This window comes from Eucalyptus grandis, chromosome 6, assembly GCF_016545825.1.
Source record: "Eucalyptus grandis isolate ANBG69807.140 chromosome 6, ASM1654582v1, whole genome shotgun sequence".
NCBI classification, from domain to species: Eukaryota; Viridiplantae; Streptophyta; class Magnoliopsida; order Myrtales; family Myrtaceae; genus Eucalyptus; species Eucalyptus grandis.
Genome location: NC_052617.1, coordinates 32,335,885 through 32,353,321, shown reverse-complemented (window position 1 = coordinate 32,353,321; position 17,437 = coordinate 32,335,885). Strand labels below are relative to the sequence as shown.

Sequence of the window (17,437 nt, the reverse complement as noted above, 5' to 3'; positions counted from 1 at the left end):
TTTTTATAAGAGGCGAAGAGTTGTGACATCTTGATTTTCAAGTTCTATTTTCGATTGAATAAGTTATGTGGCACCCCTCGACGGCCCCCGATCCGATTAGGGTCGCCACAGTTCGCTTACCATTCACTTTTCCTAATAACACGTCACTCTGATACCATTTCAATTGCAGCGGGTCCATACAACCTGGGGGTTTACATCTTTTAGATTGGTCCCTTGTGCAATTTATATACGGAAGCACATCCAACAACTCCCTTCCCTATATTCAGAAAGCGATGCACATCAACTAAACATTTATAGGTAAAAGCCGTACACTTTTATTTACTTAAACCAGATGGACATCATTCATCGGTACATCAAAATGTCGCAATCTTCTATACTCGGCTATACTTCAAAAGATGACCGACATCTCCTCTCACAATCGTATGCTTAAGGTCCATCAACCAGTGTCGGCGTCCAAAAGTTCCATCCTTTGCTATCCTTCTCCTCACGGTCATATCCAACCGCTCAAACCATCTACTAATCTAAAATGTTGGTCTCCAAAAGGGGTGAGTACAGCCACTCAGCAAGTAAAGGACCAATAAACCACTCAATGCATCATGCCACACAATCATCACAATCATAGCATTACATGTCATTGAAGTATCCATGCACAATTTACCTTGATATCATGCACATGTCATCATATCTTATGTACATACATCATCATTTAGTCATCACCATCATGTCATATACTTACCATCATCATGTCACACATACCATCATGCCATAGGTGCACATACATCCATGCACTCATGTATACATGTTGCCATACCATGCATAAGTCAATTTCAATTTCCCAATTTTATTCTTTCATTTTGGGCTACCGCATTTCTCTTTCCCAGGACCAATATTTGCATCCCACATTTATCGCTTGCGCCCAAACTGGCATCGTGAGGAACCTCCGGGCATGTATTCAAAATACAACCAGGCATCCGGCCCCCCACATTCCAGGCATCTCGTATCCCAACTGGCATCACAAGGAACCTCCGGGCATGTATCCAAGATACAACCAGGCATCCGGCATTTACACTCCCTGGCTGGGCATCTCGTATCCCAACTAGCATCGCAAGGCATCCCCCCGGGCACAAACCTCCAGGGCTTCCGGAATTATGTACCGCCATACCACCAGGCACTCCCCCTGGAATTACGTACCGTATACTACCGAACATCTCGAAACTCCCGAGGACCCTCCGGGCATGCATCATGATACAACCGAGCATCCAGCACAAACCTCTGGGCATGTATCATGACACAACTGGGCATCCGGCACTCCCTAGCCAGGCATCCCGACACTCCCGGGGCATCGTCGGCTCACACCTCCGACGGCATTCTCATTTATCATAGTTTATATTCACAATTGTGGCTCAATTTCAACATGGCATATAATGTGATGGCAAACAAGATCATTTTCATCATTCGGTTCATTTCCAATCATCAACATACATGCAGCAAGACACTATCATCCAATCAATACAATTCATGGAGTCCATGCAATTTAAAATGGTCCATATTTCATGCCCTTTTCAATGTTTACAAAATTCCAGCTTGTACCATTTTAGAAAACATTTGAATTAAATATCCATATGATTCTCAAAAATCATGAAATCAGGACATGAGATAGACAAGACAATAAGATAACAATTTCATGAAGAACAATTGCCCTAAAGAGTTTCACACAAGAAGATATAATCCACACAAATACAGCATGCAATTTCGGATAGAAACAGATTGCGCAGTTTTTGAAATAATTCGATTAAAATACCCGAATGACCTTTGAAAATTATGAAATTTTACCAGGTTATAGTTAAGACACTAAAGTATATTTTTAATGAATACATATAGTCCAGATTAGTCCTAGATAATTTTATATAGACGTACGAATCTCCTGGTTCTCGCACCGAAACGTCCGGTATAGTTATCTCCGAAACATCGAGTTTTCACCTACTCATTATTCTTCGTTTCCTCTGAAATTTGGATATGTTTTTCTTCAAGAGGTCCCCTATAACTTTAATTAAGGGATCTAAGCGAAATTTCCAAAGAATAGTCTCCATATGGGTCTAAGAAGTCTCGAGTGTCCAGTACCGTATTTCCAGATCTACCGTCTTCAAGAATAAGTCGATTCACTAGGCTACACTTGCTAATTTTACTTCAAATTTTATTATGTTAGTCCTTAGGATGTTCTATACAAGTTTCATGAAGAAGTCGAAGAGAAATTATTGGTAAAAAGCAACATACAACCCACAAAACTACCGAAAGGTCAGCAAAGCAGTTCCAGATCTAGTATCTTTGTAGGAAGAGGGTTTTTCCCCTTAAATCTCAACCATTTTGTCCCAAATTTTAGTATGTTGTATTTTAAAATGTTGGCTACAACTTTCATGAAGGAATAAAAGTCAAAATCCAACTCAAAACATGCATTCAAGACTCCACAAGTTTCTGGGTCGAGCAGTACGCACGAAATCAGCAAGCATCTTCAAGAGCAAACCACATTTGCTTCGATTTCTTGACTCTAAACATCCAAAATTTTCAACCACACATGCAAGACACACATGCAAGAGTAGAAATTGATCGTAACTTGCCTCCAAAATCGAGCAAACGACGGCACACGGACGGCGACGAACGAGCGGACGGGCAGCTCTTCCTTGCGCGATCTCTTCTTCCTTTCTCTCGGTTTCTCTCACTCTCAATTTCTCTCAATCTCTCTTCTCTCTCTTACTTCCGAGAATCCCCTCCCCTTTCTTGCTTTTTGATTAATCAATTAACTCTATTTTTTGCATGAAAGAAAATGATTAAGTGGATGTAAGATGGACAAGTGTCTAATGGCAAGGGACAAGTGTAATTGTGGAGGAAGACAAGTGTCCACCATGCTTCACCTCCTTCATGCCACTTGTCCGATTACATGCAAGGTTGATGGGCCTTCTATTTGGGCCAATCTTGGGCCAGCTTGGTTGACCACTTCATGGCTCTATGGGCCGGGCCTCTTGGCCCACTTTAGGCCCATCTCACTTGGGCCTAAAGCCCAAACTTAAATGGCTCAAGTTTATTTTTAATAATACATTTTAATCCTCATTTAAATAAATACCTAATTGCATAACAAAATGGCCAAAAGACTTTGTGACATTAATCCATCAAATCTATAAAGTGCATAGTCAAGAACAAAGTCTTCTTTATCCAATTGTCCGATGTCCAATTTAAATAGTCCATAGAAAAATATCAATAATAAGCCCATAATTCCTACACCACTTTAGGGCATTTGATTTTGATTTTTATTTATAGAAATCAATTAACATTCTCATAATCAATTAACATTTTCATAAGGGGTTTGGTCCAAGAGATAAAATATTGTTTCCCTCAAAATCAATATTTCGGGTTGAAATTCCCGAATGCCATAAGTTAGGTTTTTCATTGATGCGCCTATAATTTTTTTCTCTGAGCTGATCACTCACGGGATAACTAGTCTATCAAGTGAAGTCATTAAGGAATCTAAACACAATAGACTTGAGAATTCGACCAAGAATCGACTGCTCAACCGTGCTAATCTACGAGGGTCATTATGGCACCGTCAAAATCGATCAGAGATCGAAAATGGGTCGATTTGACAAAGGTATGTGATTAGTGTGTGGGTGATTCCACCTAATTGCAAATTTTTTGTCGAACGGCACTAAACCGATTTTTCTGTCATTTTTTTACCTTGTGTACGTATTTGAAACCTCGAGATTCTCATGACAACTGAGAGTCACCAATGTGTCAAAGATGTACAATGGGACTCGAAAATAATCGATCACGGGTCAAATGCGTTAAAAATTTCTAAAAGCTACTCGGTGGGATAGGTCATGCTAAAATCGCGTCAGATTGAAATTAACCACGAAATTAAACCCGATTTCAGAAATTGAAAGTTTTGTCATGTCACGATTTATTTAGGAATGTCGACTCATCCTCCGAAGAATTTTCGGCAAGCTCAGGATTTTTACGAAAAATCAATTCAAACGATTCGGAAAAGAAAGGAAATTCGAATAGGCCAAATTGAGTAGATGTTTGGCCTTCTTAGTGAGCTATTTGGTGAAGGAAAATTGTGGAAATTTTGTGGGCTTCATCCTTAGCAAAATTGGACATCAAATTGGGGAAATTGGTGAAGAAATTGAAGTCCAAAGTGAGGAAATTTAGAGGCTTGGTGTGGGGGCTACAACATTTGGCTTCAACTTGGTTATTTGTGGAAATTATATGCAAGAAAGTAATGGGGGACCATGAGGATAAGCATGAAGACTTCTTGGACCTTGTATTAATGAATTTTAGATATTTTCATTTGACTTTCTTCTCTCTCTCTCTCTCTCTCTCTTTCCTCCCCCTTCTCTTCTTCGTGCGCCCGCTTCTTCCTTCAAAGCAGCCCACCACCACATTGTTTCTCTCTCCCCCCAACAGCGACCAAATCCCCCATGCACGCCCATGCTCATGAACTCCTGCCTCCTCCATTTTTCTGCCTTTCGTCGTCATGTCCGAGTCAACTAGCGAAACAATTCCCCCAGTGTCAACCCCTCTCTTTGCCTGTTCCCTCCATCGAAGCAGCCCACGATCACCTCTCTCCTTCGTCCGCCCATCTCCAGCATTTCACCCCATCATCACCCCCTGTCTTGCTGCGTGCCAGCTCCATTTCCATGCCCCAACCTCAACTTCGTCTAGATTGCCCCACCAGTCAACTCTAGCGGTCAGTTGACCGCATGCCTTCATGCCAACGAAGCCCATCGTTTGCCCATCTTCTCCAACAAATCTCTCTCTCTCTCTCTCTCGCTGCCCCTTCACCCAACGATTCAGCCCCCATAAAACTTCACGTTGACGCCAGCAACTCCTTCCCATTTTTCTTTGTTCGGCCAACGTTTCATTCGCACCTCAGCCGAGCCCAACTGCAAGCCACCAAAGCCAGCTCAGCCCAAAGCCAACATTCGATCGAGTAGCAAGCAGTGGGCTTGCTAGGCTTTTTCAACCCAATTTGAGCTCCTGTTAGCATCGAAGTAAGCCCAAGTTTTGGCCATCATCACGCCGCCGTCGCCATGAACCGGTTTTCACGCTAAACCGGTCAATTTATGCACTAAACTCTAATTAGGATGTTAATGACGCTTAAGGGGTGTTTAGATTAAAGTAAGATTAGATTAGTGTAGTTATTAGCTTTTTTTAGTTAAGTTAGGTTAGTAAAATAGTAAATTAGGTGGTTAGAAATTTTAGTTAGATAGTTTATTATGTAGCCTTGAAGTTAGAATGGTTAGTATAATTTTATAAGTCCAATAGGTGGTTAGATTAGCAATTTTTAGCCTAAGTTGGTATTTATTGAATTAATATGTATGTATTTAAATAATTTTGAAAATTATTTGAATATTTAATGTTTTCCGAAAATTAGACCAGAATAGTTGGTGACTGGAATTTCGTATTAATTGCAATGGTGTGTTCAATTTATGCAATTGGGTGTTATTTTGTGCAAATTGAGTGCTGATTGGAATTTTGGTTATTTATCCCAAAATTTGTAAATTTCAATATTTATTCAGAAAATCCCAAGTGTCGGGTTTTGACATCGAAAATGATTTTATATATTATATGAAATAGTGAAATTTTAAAAGAAAGGGTATCACTTTTTAAAGTCCGATCTGACCGTGTACCCACACATGATTATTTTCACCGGGTGTTTTTAATACGAAGAAAATTGGTCAAGTGCATTATCTTAATTGAGACATTTGTGTGCAATGCCCGGTGTCCTTGGCCTTATTTGAGTGATCGTGTGTTGGTTAAGAGAAATCATCCTGGGTTGTTAAGTTGAACGTTACCCAAATATGGGACACCCTTAGACAATAGAAGCTGGTCGTAGTATATTCTAGACCTATGCTCCTTTGGGAAAGCTGTCTAGGAAAGACATAACCGTGCTCAATGGGGTGAAATGACGTCTGGCTATGCTAGAAGATTGCCAAATAGCGAATAGGCCGTGCTATAAGCCGAGATCAAAACTAAGGACGCATGACTAATTGAATTGAACACGCTGGATTATGGGACAAAATTGTGTGGCATGGTATTGGACGTGTCATAACGATTTGGTCCTATAATCAAGACCCCTGTGTTTGGTTGAAATTGAGTGTGGCGTACCAGTTGATGAGCTTATTTAATGCTCATGTTTTTGTGGTTGTCTATGATATGAATTGTGCTGACATGCAGGGATGATCTAAGACAATGTAAGTCTCTATGGTTGTGTGATTGTGTGGTTAGGACTCCTCTAGGCGTATTACCCTCCTAACCGGGATTTAGAGCGTGAACTTGCTAAGATTTATATCTCACCCCATTGTGAACTTCAACTTTTCAGGATCGTACGATGGAAGACCTGGAGCCGAGCTGAGGGGATCTGAGGTGTAGGTCAAATAGGACAGCTTCTTTTGAGAGCAGGCTTTTTTGTAGGCTTTTAGGTGTTGACTTTTGTATATAACTCAATTCGTATATAAAAGCATGCTTTGTTTGTGAATCTATTTCCTACTTTTCTATCCCAAGCTGATGATGCCAAGGGAGTTATTATTCACTTTCGAATGCGCAATAGAATGAATGGATCAATGATGCGTCTTGGAACGTTGCAAATTTTATCGACCACCGAGGGATGAGTACGCACTCGAAGATCGAGGCGTGACATGAAAGGTTTCAAATTGCAATTGTCCGTAAAGTTAAACAATCTTTGAAGCTTCCTCCTTTACTTTCCAACTCAAGCTCTACTAGATAATTCAACCCCAAACATCAAAATCATTTGCTTACCCTGCAAGGCCTGCTTTCCCCTATTTAATGTTTAACGTTTATTATAAAAGAAAGATCGTTGATGCCAAGATGGTCCTATATAACAAGCCAAGTGGCCTCCCGTTGATGCCAAGTTTGTCTTATATAACAAGCCAAGCGGCCTCCTCAACACATGAGAGAGGAGAAGCAAGAAACTCTCCCTTCTACGACACTCCGTCGCAAGGTACCAAGCTAGAAACAATGCTTTTCTTCTTCTTGCTCTTCCTCACCACCACCAACACTCATTCCCCATCGGTCCATCCTCAACCACTCCCTCCAAGCCCATGTCAAAGTCCACGTCCCAAAAGCATATTCCTCCTCGTTGGGCAGAGTAACATGGCGGGATGGGGCGGCGTTGACCCATCCATAGGGTGGGATGGTGTCGTCCCTCCCGAGTGCAGCCGCAACCCATCCATCCTCTGACTCACGATGAACCTCAAATGGGTCGAGGCACAGGAGCTGCTCCACATAGACATTGACACGACTGCGATAAATGGGATCGGCCTTGGTATGGCATTCGCCAACGCTGTCATGAGACAGGATCGGAATCTAGGCTTGGTGGGTTTGGTGCTGTGTGCAATCGGCAGGATGAAAATAAGCCAATGGGAGAGAGGGACGTTTTTGTACAACCAGTTTATGAGGCGAGCGCGAGCTGGGACGAATGACGGGGGGACAATCAAAGCTTTTTTTACAGTAAAACAATTTTTCTCTTCTATGTTTAATTCTTTTTACAAGAATATAACCATGCATATATACATCGACGTAACCATCCTAGAATCTCCTACAAATCTGGAGATCTCCTATAAATCACTACAAACCAGGAGATCTCCTACAAATCAGAAGATACATATGTATATATAAAGACTTAAATAGAAAAACTCTCCTATTGGGGCCCTAATTGACAGCTCATGTTAACACTCTCCTTAAGCTAGTGAGAAAATATCTTTGATACCCAGCTTGACAAGTGAGCTGTGGAAAGCTCGACTCGATACAGCCTTTATAAGTATGTTTGCCAATTGGTCTTCAGATTTGATAAATGAAAAACTTACCACCCTATCATCCAGATTTTGCTTGATAAAATGCCTATCAACTTCAACATGTTTAGTGTGGTCATGTTGAACTGGGTTGTGGGAAATCTGAATTGCGGCCTTATTATCACAAAACAATTGCATTCCTGACTTAGGTGGAAAACCAAGTTCTGTCAACAACTTCTTTAGCCACAAAAGCTCAAATAGTCCTTTAGCCATCCCTCAAAACTCGGCTTCAGCACTTGACAAAGCTACTACTTTTTGTTGCTTGCTCCTCCATGTAACCAAGTTTCCTCCCACAAATGTGAAGTAGCCTAACGTTGATCTCCTATCCGAGGTATTGCCAGCCCAATCAGCATATGTAAATCCTTCCACCTCATGGTGATTATTCTTCGCAAAGAAAAGTCCTTTCCCTGGTGCTGACTTCAAGTAACGTAAAATCCGAACTACAACATTCATATGATCTTCACTAGGAGCATGCATAAATTGACCTACAACTCCTACAGCATATGCAATGTCAGGCCGAGTGTGCGATAGATAAATTAATCTCCCTACCAATCTTTGATATCAGTCCTTATTGGTCGATACTTGATTAGGGAAAACTCCAAGTTTATGATTTTGTACTATAAGGGTATCATCAAGTTTGCAATCCAACATCCCCACCTCAGCCAACAAGTCCAACACATACTTTCGTTGAGATAAGAATATACCCTCTTTTGATCTAGCCACTTCAATACCCAAAAAATATTTCAGGCTCCCCAAGTTCTTCATCTCGAACTCATTTGCCAGTTTCCTTTGAAGTTCTGCGATCTCCTCAAGGTCATCCCCTGTGATGATCATGTCATCTACGTATACAATCAATGTTGTCACTTTGTCATATTGTCGTTTCAGGAACAACGTATGGTCCGAATTACTTTGAGTGTACCCATACCTTTTTATTGCAGAGCTAAAGTGACCAAACCAAGCCTGTGGTGATTGCTTTAATCCGTACAACGACCGCTCGAGTTTACATACCACTTCCAATTTATCAGCACACGCATATCCGGGTGGGATTTCCAGGTAAATCTCTTCTTCCAAATCTCCATGTAAGAACGCATTCTTTACATCAAATTGATGTAAGGGCCAGTCCAAATTTGCTGCAAATGATAACAATACCCACACAATGTTTAGTTTGCAACTGGAGAGAATGTTTCATGGTAGTCCACGCCATAGGTCTGGGTATATCATTTTGCTACTAGACGTGCCTTGTACCTCTCAACAAAACCATCTACTTTATATTTGATGGTGAATACCCATTTATATCCTACTGCCTTTTTTCCCTTCAGTAACTCGACAAGTCTCCAAGTCTTATTTTTCTGTAAAGCCTCCATCTCTTCTTGCATTGCTTGAACCCACTTAGGATCCCTCAATGCCTCCTTTACTTCACTAGGAACTCTACTTGTAGAGACATTCGAGACAAATTCCTTTAAAGGTCCCGACAACTGCTTTGTCGAAACATAATTAGTAATCGGATACTTCAACCTTCGTTCTTCCACATCTGGTGAGTACCTATTAGGAGCCTTGCCACGATTATGTCTATCATGCAATTTATAACAAATAGCTACATCAGTATCAACAAACAAATTATGTGTGGTAGAAGAACTTACCTTAGGAGTATCCTCAGGAGAATTGTCAGGTACTAAAGAGGGGGTATTTTGAAGTGAAGGGAGCTGTTCTTGAGATTGTTTGTGTGTCTCTTGCACCAAATCAACCTGATGATCAAATTCCTTAGTGTGCTACTACTCATTTTCCATTGTCCCACCATGATCTGTGACCACACCATTGCTAGCCAACGCTACCTGCTGCAGCATGTGAACCTGCTTGTCAACTTGCACCTTAGCTTGTGTGTTACCAGTCCTTGTGTCACCAGGTGTTGGCACTGCGGGGTCATTTTTTTTAAAAGCAAAATCAGCCACAACCCCTGCCATCACACCACCTTCCCACCAATTTGTCCTTTCACTAGAGGTCTCCCCCTGAATGGTACAATTGGGTGTGGGAAAAAATAATTCGGACTCGATGAAGGTGACATCCATTGTGATGTGGGTTTTCTTGGTAGCCGGATTGTAATAGCGGTATCCTTTCTGATGAGTGCTATAACCAATGAAAACACACTTCACCGCACACGGATCGAGTTTTGTCCGTTGGTTCTTGTGGAGATGGACGTATGCCACACACCCAAACACTTTGGGAGGTAGTGTCATGATGGAAGGAAGAGGAACATATGATGCAAGTGCTTAAAGTGGGGTCTGAAAGTTCAACACACGAGAGGGCATTCTATTCATCAAATGTACCACTGTAACCACGGCGGCATCCCAAAAACAAGATGGAACCAAACTACCTATGAGGAGTGCCCATGCCATCTCGAGGATATGGTGGTTCTTCCTCTTAGTGATACCATTCTGTTGGGGCGTCCTAGTGCAAGACATTTCATGTATAAGCCCGTGGTCCTGAAAGTAAACTGCAATATGCTGGTTAATATATTCCCCACCATTGTCGCTACGAAGGACTTGAATTTGAGTCCCAAACTATGTTGCAATCATCCAATGAAGCATATGGAATATTGTTGCCACTTCATCCTTATGCTTCATTAAATAAACCCAAGGCATCCGGGTACAATCATCCACAAATGTTACAAACCAACAAATCCCAGATAGAGTAGTAAGCAGCGAAGCGCCCCACACGTCCGAATGAACCAAAGAAAACGGCCTAATGCTTTTATTAAAACTCAAAGGAAAAGAGGCACGATGACTTTTTGCCAAAATACATGTCTCACATTGGAATTCAGTATCTGACAAATTATGAAACAAGTCTGGAAATAAATGTTCTAAATACCCAAAATACGGGTGTCCTAAACGATGATGCCATAACCAAATCGCTTTCTCTTTATTAGTAGACCCGCTCCTTGTGCAATGTGCTCGGCCTGCACGAAAGTTATCAACATAGTACAGCCCCCCCTTTTAGTACCACGACCAATAATCTCCTTCGTGAGGATATCCTGAAATAAGCAAAAAGATGGATACATAAGAACATAACACTTCAAAGCATCAGTGAATTGGCCAACAGAGAGTAATCGGTTAGATAGAGAGGGCACTAATAAAGTGTGAAACAATGATAAAGAAGGTGTAAGATCAACATTGCCAGCCCCAGTGACAGGATAACTAGTGCCATTCGCATTATAGATACTCTGTCTCCTCGGAGTGGTGTAGCATATAATATTGTTACGATTGGGTCATGTGATCCATTGCCCCAAAATCAACAATCCACCCCTCCCTGCCACATTGAGAATTACTAACAAGTGCACACCTAGTGTTACCTTCAGGAGCCACATCAGAAGTATTGGTAGCGTCTACCTGTGGTACCAAGGAAAGGGGTGAGGTCCCAGTAGCCAATGATGCATGCCCCCGTCCTATAGCATTTTCTGTCTTTTTCTTGTTCTGCAACTCCTTCCACCAATCCGGATAACTGTGCAATTTAAAACATGTATCTTTTGTATGTTTAGTATTACCACAATGAGTACAACCTCCTGGATGTTGTGGTTTAGCCTTCGAACCTTTGTTAGTCCTCCCTCCACCAGACGCAGTATTAGGAGGGACCATTTGGAGAGCTTTGGACTCATTGTTGGCCTTGAGAAAGTGTGAGATAACATTTCCACCACGCGACACCAGAGTTGCCGCGGTGCTAGATGGTTCAATTGAAGATAACATAATAGCTTGGCGTACATCCTCTCGCCTCACCCTAGCGTGCGCTTGCTCCACCGTCAAGAAGGGATGCATCTATAGAACATTAGCCCTGACTTTATTAAGACGATCATCAAGCCCGTCAAGGAAATGATATACACAGTCTTCTTGCACAAGAGCGTTGTAGCGCTCGATATCACGAGCACAAGTCATGAGATTAGGCCGTCGAAAATCAACCTCCCGCCATAAACCCCGAAGATCATTATAATACTTTTCAGTCGGGCCGCTTGCCTGCTTCAGTCGAAACAAACATCAGTTTAGATCATACACTTGGGAGACATTGGTGCCATCAATGAACACAGTAGCCACCGAATCCAATACTGCCTTTGCTGTTGGGAAACAGATAAAATTCCTAATCAACGCCGAGTCCATGGAATTGATGAGCCATCCTTTAACTGTACTGTCGTCAGTCTTCCAGTTTCGAAAATTAGGGTCGATCAGAAGTGGGGGTGGAAAATCCCCATTGATATATCCCAATTTGTCTTTCCCGGAGATATACATCTCAACAACTTGGGACCAAAGGCCATAATTACAACCATCCAACTTGACTGCAATTGGTGGGGCAGAGTTTTCAGCATGAGAAGGTGGGGCTTGATGGTGAGTCAAGATTTGTGTTAACTTGGACATCAAGGTTTCGAGGAGTGCATCAGTAGTGGAAGTCCCTCTCGGAGCCTGATGCAGGACTACAGTGCCTTCCGCTAGAGCTGGAGGAACTATCTCAATGGGTGGCTTGTCATCCACCATGAATCCTGATAAAGGATGGAGTCAGTGTGGCAATCCGCACAAAACCACCGCCCGGCTACGCCACAGCAAGGAATTCGGATCGTGATAAGAACACAGAGTCCCTAGATCATTTGCTCTGATACCATGTTGAACAGTAAAACAATTCTTCTCTTCTGTGTTCAATTCTTTTTACAAGAATATAACCACGCATATATACACTAACGTAACCATCCTAGAATCTCCTACAAATTTGGAGATCTCCTATAAATCACTACAAATCAGAAAATACATATGTATATATAAAGACCTTAAATAGAAAAACTCTCCTATTAAGGCCCTATTTGACAGCTCATGTTAACACTCTTGTGGTACCAAGGAGAGGGCAACACGTGGAGGAAAGCGACGCGGTGCAGTACAAAGTGAGGCTGGAGAAGTTCTTTACGGATGTGAGGACTGATCTGCAGTCGCCTAAGCTACCAATTTTCCAGGTGATTAAATTTCTCTTTTATGCTTCATTTCGGAATCAATTGCATCTTTCACTTTAGATTGTTCAAACAAATTATGATAAAATTATAAATGAAAGTTGCTATTTAAATTAAGCAAATGGCGATCATCTTGATGTGGTACATTCTTAGTCTATTTTTATTCGAGACCAGACAAATAATACTTAGATATGCATTTTGATAGTAATGGCTTGCAAAAGGGTCCGTGGGAGTCAATGTGATGTGTTTCTTTTCTGCAGCTTTTTAAATAAAGATGAATAATAACAAGAAATGGCCCATATACGGTAGAAACCTAGGATTTTCTACGGGGTTGGGGCGTTCACCTTAGGTCCCCGAGCGGCTTTTCCTCTAAAATAAGTTCATAATAATCGGAATTCGGCCACCCATCTCATTAGATTGATGAACCGGACATCAAGAAATAGTGATATTCACACTAACCTCTTGAAAATAAAAATGTACATTTTAATGCGATTTTTTTAAATTTGCTTCAATGGATTACATTTTATTACTTAATTGCATGTTTGCTCTGCGTTTCGGAGCAGGTGGCTATCGCATCAGGACAGCGAAATTTCATCGACGCGGTGAGAAAGGTCCAGCTCGGGCTTGACCTTCCGAACGTGAGAACCGTCGACGCCTTGGGGCTGCCTCTCAAACCCGACCAGCTCCATCTAACCACCCCAGCCGAGGTCCGGCTTGGCCAGATTCTGGCCGACGCTTTCCTTCAGGCTGTGTTATCGACAAAAGACAGCTCCTCTTCTGTGTAATTTCTGTACTAGTTAACATGACAAGGTAATAGTCTTTGGATGGACAAAGCCAGGAAAGATCAATTAGTATGCACCTTTTTTATATCTGCTTTTTACTTGCAAATTTGGAATGGTCATTTAGTATGTGTTGCTTGGAAAAATCATTCAGCAACGAGCAGTATTACTCTCTTGTTCAAATACACGTTTGGTGCGAATATAAATATACCGGTTGTTATAATACGTCGCAAGTTTGAGCCCACGAACGAAGTCCAATCCGAGATAAGTTACTATTTGAGGACGTTGAAACATGTGCCTTAGAAATCCATATTATTCGTCCAGTGTTAGAGTCCGAGTTGGATTATTTATGTGGATATCGAAAATATCGAGGAAAGGAAGATAGTGCATCTTGCTATTAGGATTTGGACGCAACCAAAAGAAAAATAAAGAAAATAAAAGAAAGAAAAGAATGGCTGGACTTTGCTTCTTAATCTTAGCCGGCAAAGTCAAAGAAAGATACGGATTTATTCCGTGCAGAATTAGATTGGGTTCTTAGGGCAAAGATATATATATATAACTAAAGATGTGCTCGTGGCTGTGGGTTTTCTAAGGTGGTAACTAAAGATGTGCTCGTGGCTGTGGGTTTTCTAAGGTGGTCACAAAGAAATACTGAAGCACCGTTTCCAAGTAAATGCCTGACATTAGGGATGATCGGTTCCCGACCTGATCCAATTCCATTTAGGAACTAGGAACCAAACCAAGAGGACCGGTTCCTATTTTTTGGGATCGAGAACTGGACCAAACGGTCCTAGGGACTGGGAACCAAACGAGCCGACCAGTCTGGTCCGGTTCAGTCCAATGGAACCAACCACTAGGCAAAAAAAAAAAAAATTAGTAACTTTTAAAAATACTAAAGTTATTCAAATTTTATGGTTTATTGTTATTTTAAGAAATTAATATATATATATATTTTAAAAAGAGTTAGTTCAGTCTATCGATCAGGTCCGGTCCGATTCTCCCTTGGATTCAGAAACTGACCCGCAAATCAGCGATTTCAATTTTATGGAACTAGGAATTAAACTGACGGAACCTTACCAAATTGGCTAGTCTAGTCCAGTCCTAACGGTTTCTGGTCCGAGCAGTCCGATATGCTCACCCCTACTTGACAATTGACATGCATTATTTCGTAGGCATTGCCTGTGAATTACATTCAAGAAGATTTAGTATTCAAGCAGATTAAATTTTGTGAGTTCAAGATTTGTTAATTCTTTCATAATATTGAAAGATTATTTCGCAAGGAATTGTGAAGTAAAGCACTACATGGGTTATTGGGTCTAATTGGGGTTTGAGAAATACTGAGAATATTTGAGTGATTCGAGTGTGATTGTAATCATTGTTATGTCGCTTGATCTAAAGTGAAATTCATCGCTACTCTCCCCATGGACGGAGGTCACTATGGCCGAACCATGTAAATTTAGTATGCGATTTATTTTCTTGTTATGTTTATTTTATTATTTAATCATTTGCTTTTTGCAACAGCGGTCCTTGTGCATTCACTAGCTAAAGACAGTACTAAGAACAGAGATTTGTGTGGAGTCAATACTTATGGTCATGGCAGGTGAATTACACCGGCAGACAGTATGATTACACAAGCAACTTGTGCAGAGAAGTGTCAAGCTAGAACTAGAAGTGCATATGACGCACGTTATAGTCGACTTCTCTTAGAAGTATCCAATATAGTCGTGCTCCACGGTTTATTATCCAATGGCAAGATGCTCGTGCGTTCGCAAGAAAAATAATATGCATAAAAATATAACAAAATACACGTTCACATCAATCAAATTCTTCATCAGAGTTTATGCGGAATGTCATTTAAAGTAGATCTGAATTCCATCATTTAGATTTATACTCCAATTAAAAGAAAACATGAGACATAAAATTGCAACACTTATCGAATTATAAAATAAGTAAAGGAATGTTTGGAGCACATAATACAATATAAACAACTAAGAAACATATAAAGCAGAAAACATGGTTTTCCTCCGATTATTGGATTATGTGCTTTGTGTCATTGACTTGGTTTGGGCAACGAGATTCCGACACCGAGGTGTTGGCTAGGTCTCAATGGACTTGCCCTGGCATTGCAGACCCGATCCTAGGCGGCGAGGTCCTGGGTCTGACCTTGATAGACCTAGGTGCGGGCTTCAAGGATTGGGGCCCAACCTCGATGGACTTGAGCACAAAAGTCAGGTCAAGCTCCCAATCTCAACCTCAATGGACTCAGGCGCAAGCATCAAACACTTGGCCTAGGCCTCGATGGACCGAGGACCGAGCGTCAAGGATCAAAGTTAGGCCTCGATGGACTTGGGCATGGGCAGGCACAAAGATCCCTGGCCCAACCTAGATGGACCTAGATCCAAACACAAGGGACCGGGGTACCAGAGATCGTTGATGAACCTGGATGTGGGCACCAGTATTGGAATTTGAGGCCCAGCCTCAATTGAACCAAGCTTGATAGTCAGGGTCAAGGCTCGGTCTCGATAAGCCCAAGCTTGGGCATCAAGGACTTAGGACGAGCCTCTGTAGACCTGGGCCGAGGCCCTAGAGAACCAAGCACAGGGATTGGGTTCTTGGGCTGAGTTTCGGCAAACCTAAAGACCAATGCCTGTGCTCATGCCCAGGAGTTAGGGATTCGAGCTTGAGACCCATGCCCATGTTGGGTTCCTTAACTACCCATGCAAAAATCACTAGCATTCGAAATAGTTTATATCTATTTAGGAAAAAGATATTTCTTACCAAATAACAGAAAATATTTTCTAGTTCATTTTTTGATCTCAGTCAAATATCAGAAAATTATGTTATCTTCTTGAAAAATGATTTCTAGAAAAAAATTTCCCAAAATTTCACGTTTCAACGGAACAAATAAAGCCAAAGTGAGGAAAAAAAAAACCACGAACAGACCAACCTTTAATTTACTTGGTAAAATTCTCACAAAATGACCAGGTTACCCCTAAATTGTAATTTATAGAAGTGTGCCACGACTCAATTCGATGAACTAGACGCGACCAATCATATGAATGACTTTAATTATCCAATGCAAAAAAATGCAATGGTTTCATGAAACCAATATTTTTGATAGGGACTATAAATCCCAATTGTCTGTGCTTTTCCTTTCTTCTTGTTCTATTTAAAAAAAAAATTTGAATAAAATTTGAGATAAGTGCATTGAAAGTTCTAAAACCCGTCGCGAAATTACAATTGAATACTAAAACTTTCAAAAAGTATATTTAAGTTTTAAATTTATCAAGAAAATGCAATCAAATCAGAAAACTTGTCACAAAAATACAATCGAATTCTATTTTTTTTAAATGCAATCAATAGAAGGATTTAATGGGACCAACTTGACAAGTTTGAAGACTCAATTGCACTTTTTAAAAGTTTTAAGACTCGATTGCATATTTGTGACAATTTTTTGGACTTAAATGCATTTTTGTAACAAGTTTTAGAATTTTCAATGTACTTATCCCAGAAAATTTAGGTGTCAACCGCCAAGATATCAGACACATTTGTGGCTTATCACCCGCAAGAGGTTGCCGACCCAGGTTCTGCTTGCTTCGGTTGGTAGGCTCTCTTCAGTTACTTGTCCCTTCTATTCATGCAGGCCGGATTCAGTAGATCATTTATTTTTTGCTTGTCATGTCCCTGGCAATCTCGCCGCCTATTGGGCAGCTAAATTTAATATATCTTGGCGCAACAAATCGTGGCTTGAGAACTTGGACTAGGCGGCTAGACACTTCTCGGACAAAAACTTCTATGATGTGTTGGCCTGGTTTAGTTAT

General features: G+C 41.1%; 1 pseudogene; it reads left to right on the top strand.

Annotated features, from left to right (window-relative positions):
- Nucleotides 1-12,706: 12,706 nt before the first annotated feature.
- Nucleotides 12,707-13,706, top strand: LOC104451841 (annotated as a pseudogene).
- Nucleotides 13,707-17,437: the final 3,731 nt, after the last annotated feature.